We start from the raw sequence: 7500 nt of genomic DNA, 5'->3' as shown, positions 1-7500 counted from the left end.
AAAATGAAAGATCAGACAACAAGGAATGGCTTGAAGACTATGGTGAACTGATAATGTGCAAAGTCTTACCTTTCAATCGAGTCCTCAAACTCAAAATGAAAATTATAGAGGTGGTATGATCATTCAGGCTTGATTTATGTCTGACAATATTTACTTCATTCAATCATTCTAGCTGAATAGTGACTTGTCATTAGCATGTTCTGTTTTAAATATCATAATAACTCAGTGCTTTTCAATCATTAACACCCAAGAAACCACGTAGTGGAAAGATCACTGATGTTAAAGCAGCTTTCAATGTTTATTGAGTGACAAAGCAAACTACTTATAGTTTCCAAATCATATGTTACAGCAACAATCTGAACTCTATATTGCCTGTTTAAAATTATTCAACATTTGGTTGAGCAGAAATTCTTTCTTGGAGCACTTTAATTTAACAGTATTGGATGAAGTACCATTATCCTAAGATATATCAAGTTTCTAAATCCCTTTCCATAAACTAGGAATTAGACCAAGTACTCTAGTGTACATACAAAAAAATTCTAATGTTTCTATTTTATGGGAATAGTGAAGCACATGGAACCTTCTTAACTCATTCTGAATGTCTGCCAAGCTATAACTAACTGTAAGAAGTGATATCAACACCACTCACTCTGGTCCACTCTCTTTTTTCATAGGATATGTAAAACTCACTTGAGCCTTTACCTGAATCTTGCTTTTGCATCAGTTCCATCTGGAGCAATACTTAATATCAATACATACACACATTCACTACACTTGGTTGGTGTAATGTGTAATGTTCCGTGCTAGAAATACCCCAGCATTTAAACCAGGTGGAGCCAAAACCACCCATTGTTAACGGGTCAAAAATAGAATCAGTCATTCCTACTTCTGTAAGGCAGGTCAGTAATTAGATGCTATATTTACCTGTATTAACAGTTCACAAACTGCTGACGCCTAAACTATACAAAATCAACAGTGTTCATGATAATCAGTAAGTAAATAGGTTCTACTTGGACCTGTTTGGAGCGTAGCATGTTTAAGTCTAGTGTCAATTACTAGCCTATGCATAGAGTTACATTCATACTAACATAATCTGGATCAGTATAATTATCTCATGAAAATTTGAAATCACCCCACATATCCTCCAAAATACCAACCCCTTGTGTAAGGGAAAGCTAAAAGTATATATCCACAGGTCAAACATATCATCCCTATGTCTGTGTAGTCTTGAACAGATTATCCTTAACCCTTCCGAGACAGATGTTGCGTTTCCTGTTGTATTCTAGACTTATGGTATGGTATTGGAGTCTGTTTATAATATATTAACTAAGTGATACTAATTAGTATTTGGTATGATGCATTAGTTACACAAATGAAAGGCTAACGAGCTTGTATTTTGATTTAAAAAAATATATGCAGTGCAAAAGTGCTCCAACCCCAGAAATGCCAGTCATGGAAAGGTTAATGTTCTCCTTCCAAACCAAACATTTTTTTTTTTTTTTCTTTTTTAATATTCATATCCATTATCTTCTATGAATGCAGAAAAGTATCTGTGCACATTTCCTCTCTCCAATCAAATACTGCGTATGAATACTCATACAGGCTTATCCGCTGATAACTGAATATGCTCCGACAATGCTATACATGTAAATTCGTGATCAAACAGTAAATATATTCTAACCGAAGCTATGTATGTTATAGCTTACATAAAGTGTTCATTCCACTTCGCTTCATGACCAAGATAAATATAAGAGCAAGGTACTGCACACCTGCTCTTTGCACTTTCCGATATACAGTGCCAGAAAATGCAAAAAGAACTGAAAAGTACTTCCCCCCCCCTCCCCACCACCACTAAGATCTGGGAAAGCCAAGTAGGTTTGTGTCCGTGTTCAATTTCCTTTTTCTAGCACAAAACAAGATTACAAGATAGTTTGTGAAAGTACACAGGTTGAATCCACAGGAAAAAAAAATGCCACAAAATCACAAATCATCAAGAAATAATCACAGAGATAAAAAAAATAAAAAAAAACTATAAATAGCTTTGGCATAAGCACCCCTTCCATTTTTGTTTTGATGAATACAGGTTAAAACTCTGATGATTTGTGAAGCTGTTAGGCACATGACATTTTGTTTATTCATTTATTCTCCATAAATTACATCACTTACAAATAAAAAAAAAAACAGTACAAATAAAAGTGACATTTCTTGTAATATTTTATTTTCTGTTTAAAACAAAAAACAAAAAAAGAACAATATATCTAGTACCAATAAAAAAGCTCTTGCAGCCATCATTAATTCTCACAAGTGATGGAAAGAGGTGATTATGCCAGACACCATGAGACCAATATCAGTAACTCCTTCGTCTGAGCCAATACTCAAGAAAGGTTCAGTAATACAAAGTATAATAAAACTACAAAGCCTAAAACATATCATTGACAAGCATTAATACTAAAGGATACAAGAAGACAAAGGAAAGAGAAAGAAAATATCACTTTCTCTCTCTCCCTCTCCCTCTCTCTCTTTTCTTTTCTTTCTCTCACACTATATATATAAGAATGAGTATGTGAGTGTGACTGTATAAATACATTGCAGATGAGAAGTGCTTCCAACAATTGGCAAGCAACAATATAACCAGTAAATGAAAAATATTAAACCAATTATTAAGTGTAAAAACATACCTAATATGACTCTTCAGCTCCATATGACCTGTGTAGTTGTCTTAAACAAATGTCTCCTTTCAACGGGTTAAAACAAGTTTATACATTCCACTGTAAATAAATATTTCAATACCATTGCCAATGCTCTAAGAGAAATAAAATCAAACAAAAAACAAATGGTTAATCAAAGAGGACTACTTAGATAATCACATCCCAATATATTTAATGGAGGAGGAAGCAGAGGAGGAAGAGGAAGAGGAAGAGGAAGAGGAAGAGGAAATGGAAGAGGAGGAAAAGGAAGAGGAGGAGAATGGAGAAGTAAAAAAAGACTCATCACTATTATTATTGATAACCTTGAGTCTCTTTTGAACAAGTACACAAACATCTGGAATAAATTCCTTAATGAGAAAATGTAACATTTCAAAAGTAAGGACATGTGCTGCTGTATATAATCAAATTTGCATATCAATGACATCCAAATCCACCTACATGATATAGACAAGCTTTTGCATCAACAATCACTCTCTATAGATAACAATAAGACAGGGTGACTAGCCAGTATTCTCATGTCATTCATTCCCAAGAAATCCCTACTAACTGCAGTCTTTAAAGGAACTTTTTGATTATCAATTGAGGATAACAGTGCATTTAAGATCATCTTTTGTTTTTTTTTGTTACTCAAACGATATGGACATATTGTATTTCAGAGATTGTTCATTCACGTTAGATGTTAAACTGCACAAGTCACATGTGTGAATAAGTTTTTACATTGTAACCTATCCTTAGCAAAACATGTTTCTAAATAGCATATGCTGAAGTTGGGGAAGGATAAAATGGCTTTGCTGTGAAGCAGAGTCAAATGACAAGAGCAGTTAACATGCTGTAAGGCATTGGCACTTCACATATTCTCAAGCATTGACCATTAATTAATCATAATTTTTTTAGCTAATGGTTTTACTCGTTTTATCGTGGTAAACTTCATTAGTTGAAGTATCTAAAATATGAGTCGGTATCTGCATGTGCATTGAGCAGCTCCAAATTGAAATCTTATTACAAATATAACTAAAAATTTACAATACTATATATAAACCTAATCTGTAGCCCATTGACTTCATTAATCCATTCAAGCCGGGGCTATTTCAGCTCTAAATGGTCAAAATGCCAGGGTATTCAAACACATAAGCCTAACGCCTTGGGATTCTCAGGCGCACTAGCCACAAGCGAGCCCTGTAAGCCCGCTCGCCTGGTGTGCCAGCCTTGACTAAATATCTCGTCTCCGGCGTCTGACCCAAAAAACACTGAACGTGATAGTAAGTCAACCGGCACGAATGGGTTAAAAAAAAAAGTGTAAAATCATTGATAATCATTAAAATAACTTCCCATGAAATTTAAAATTAAAGGGACCTTTTCAGTACAAGTTAAACTTTACTTCAGGCAGTTTTTAACCTATTAAAGACTGATGGTGCAATATTAGGTCATGGCTTTTGTATGCCAGGTGATCAGGCATGAAGTGGCTGGCCGCCACCTCAGCTGGTGAAATACCAAGGCAGAGCCAAAACTGCCTCATCATTATTGGGTTAACATGCGAGTATTACTGAATGCTTAGAAAACTATAATTTCTGAAACTTACCCATGCCTTTGTAATGAATGTGTGCATTGATGAAGAAAGTTGAATGAAAAGAGGGAGAGAAAAAGAGAAAGAGGTAAGGAAGAATGAATTTTCTCATGCTCATTTGTATACACAAATACCTGAATTCTAAAAAAGTAGTGCTGCTGTAACGTGGCAACTTTTCCTTACAAATTTCAGACTGACTATGAAAAATGAATTGAAATTTGACTCAAGACAATATACAATTTTCACATATATTTCAGGACTTGTGAGCAATTTCAGAAATGCAGTATACAGAATGTGGAATGGACCTATGCTATTTCTATAAAGTGCAAAAACCTACAACTGGCTCTGGATCAGCCTAGTCTTCAACCAATAAAAGAGGAAATACATATCTACCTATCAACTATCTAGTTTTCCGTAAGATGAGATGGCTACACATATTTCCATAAACAAAAAACAACATTTTCGGATGGTGAACGCTTGTAAAAAGACAGGTACTTCTTTCATTTTCCTGTAATAGATGTATCACAAATATCTTTTCCCTCTAGGATGACTATAGCTGAAGTCATAAGCTACCACATATAGAGGTGTGGTTAATACTGCCACTCAAATTGATTCTGAAATACTTCTAACTGAAGCTGAGATCTAAATTGAACATTATCAAAAGCATGATACCATGACATCCCTACAGAGAAACCACAAAAGGAAATCAGCTGGAGAAGGTAATCGGTGGATATTCTACCTGAAGAACTTCACAATGACATATGGAAAACTCTACTACATAATTCAGCACCACTACACACAAGTAAATGACCAGATGACTATAATATATAATTGCATATAGGTGTTTTCAGACAAACACAATATTTCCTCTAAAATTCATATAGCTCACCTAAAATAAATTGCTAAAATTTAATATATTTGCACTTCTAATTCCACAACTGCCTCATTCACTCAAGGTAAAGAGTTTCAAATATCAAATTGTGGTAAACACACAACACACTTTCACTCTTCAGTCTCATGCTACAAATAACCTGACTTAAGACAATATGGAGAATGCCCCCCTCAAAAAACAAAAAAAAAAAAAAACAATAATAATAATAATACATGTTAAGGTTGGGTTGAGTTGACTGTTTGCATAAAACTAAGAAAACATAATGTGTTTATCATATTCACTGCACTGAAAAGGCTGCAATAACATGCAGCATATTTTCCTTTATATCTGAATTCGTTTCTCTATTCATATACATATATACATGTTAGTAAGAAACACTTTCATAGTCCAATAACACAGTACCTTCTAACTCTGATCTATGCATAATATAACATGAAAAATAATAAAGGAGTGCACTGTTACTTCATTCCCTGTCTGGTGTCTTTATTAAACACTTATTAGGCACATCCTACTATGAATACACTCCCAAGGTGTTGGGCTGTGCATGAAATTGTTTATTTTAAGATCAGATAATCATAAATTTCCAGACTAGAAGAAGAATTTTTTTTTTTCAAACAACCATTAATGAAAATTTTTCCATTCTTTTTAATTCTCACTTGTCTAAACATCAACTTTTTTTGTATTGGTTGTCTTTTCTAGTGTCTTTGTGTGTGAAACGATTTGGTGGATCTTCCTTGGGAATGTGTGCGATTTCTAATACAAAGGTGTTGGGATATGATTAATATTCTTTTAAACTAGTAAATACATGAACCAAGTTCATTGTGACAAATGTAGAAAAAGGTATAAATGAGAATGAATAACTTCACAATGCAGGAGATATCATTGATGCACTTTGGTTAAATCCCTTGACTTGTTTAGTTATTTTTTGACCAAGCTGCAATAACAGATCCTACAAGTACACCTATAGCAATTTCTCTAAACGGTGTAACGGGTCATTGCTACCTCACATTTAAATGTTCCGTAGCACTGACATAGGGAACATAAACCTGTTCTCTCGGAGGGAATTTGTTGGACAGATAAAGTACAGATTGATAGACTGAATTATGCAAGTTGTCTAACAGTTGTTCAGTGAATAGTTAATGGTTGCACTTATATTTGGTTCTTCCAATTTCATTTCTAACTGAAAAGCTGTCTTCCACCTTATAAGTGGCAGGAAAGAAACTAAGACACTAGCCATTTGTGTTGAGGATGAGTCAGACAGTATGGGGTATATCATAAACTATTAAACCATATATAAAGTGAGGGGGGTAAAACCTGTATCTACATCAATTAATCTATCTGGATCAAGTTGTGTGGTGTTCTATTTTTCTTTTCTTTTTAAATTCCTATATCTATCTAATAGAAAAATGTGTAGGCTATATCTGGCCTCTAATGGAGAGTAGTGTCAAAAATCTTTTGAGGTGATCTGTTGTGAAAGGTTGTCAAAAGACTTACTTAGGCATATCATAGCAACTGTAATTCCTGAACTTCGTCATGGAGAAGCAGTGTGTTTTCACGAAATCTAATACATTCATTTCTTGGTAACATGAAGTTAAATTCTTATATCCTTAGAAACAGAAAGTCTTCTTTTCATTTACAGAAAATAAGCCAATAACTTTTTGAAAGTAAAAAAAAATTATGTAATAAGAAAAAAAAAAAAAAAATACAAATTCTACATGAGTGTACCACTTACATTGAAAACAATAAATATTATTGATAAAGTGTACAAGGAATACTACTTAGAACTTTGAAAATATACTGCTTCACTTAATACTTTGATCCTAATTGCATGTGTTAAAAAAATAGCTACAATATTAATGTTACATGGTGCAGAGATGCTTCAAGGAATTAATTTCTATATTAGTAAAATTTGGATAATGTTTGATAATGATTTTAATAGTGACTGAATGCTTAAATTGGGAGAGATCATATTGGTTGGGGCAGCCAACGCATGCTCTAATTAATATAACTTTTACAGATACACGTAGTGTGTGTTCCTGTTTATGGCTTACTCAAAAAAGCAAATAATTCTCTACAATTAATAATCAAAATAGGGTTTATGATGATACTTTTCTTACAATATATTACATTTTGTACGCAGGCAGTGATTGATTGGTGGATGATATAAAACACATCTACCAAATTGTAGACTCCTAACTCCATCTCTATGAGAAAATAGAAAACATTCAAGAGGAGTTTCTTTGTACAGCATTTCGATATTACTCCGAAGTTATCCCATAAAAGAATCATGTATTCACATACCATCACACAAAACCTACATGCAGAAACATGTGCTT

The 7500-nt window shown here is 33.7% G+C and overlaps 1 protein-coding gene across 3 annotated transcripts in view; it reads right to left on the bottom strand.

Moving 5' to 3' along the window:
• Positions 1-2125: 2125 nt before the first annotated feature.
• Positions 2126-7500, bottom strand: part of LOC122252450 (uncharacterized) — a 14038-nt gene continuing 8663 nt past the window's right edge. For all 3 annotated transcript variants that reach the window (XM_086539343.1, XM_086539344.1, XM_086539342.1), the window contains exon 5: positions 2126-7500. This exon is cut by the window's right edge and continues 676 nt beyond it. The gene's annotated coding sequence lies outside the window, so the exon portion shown is untranslated.

This window comes from Penaeus japonicus, unplaced genomic scaffold, assembly GCF_977035675.1.
Source record: "Penaeus japonicus unplaced genomic scaffold, GWHDUDI00000001_assembly GWHDUDI00000008, whole genome shotgun sequence".
Classification (NCBI taxonomy): domain Eukaryota; kingdom Metazoa; phylum Arthropoda; class Malacostraca; order Decapoda; family Penaeidae; genus Penaeus; species Penaeus japonicus.
This window is presented reverse-complemented; position numbering and strand designations above follow the sequence as displayed.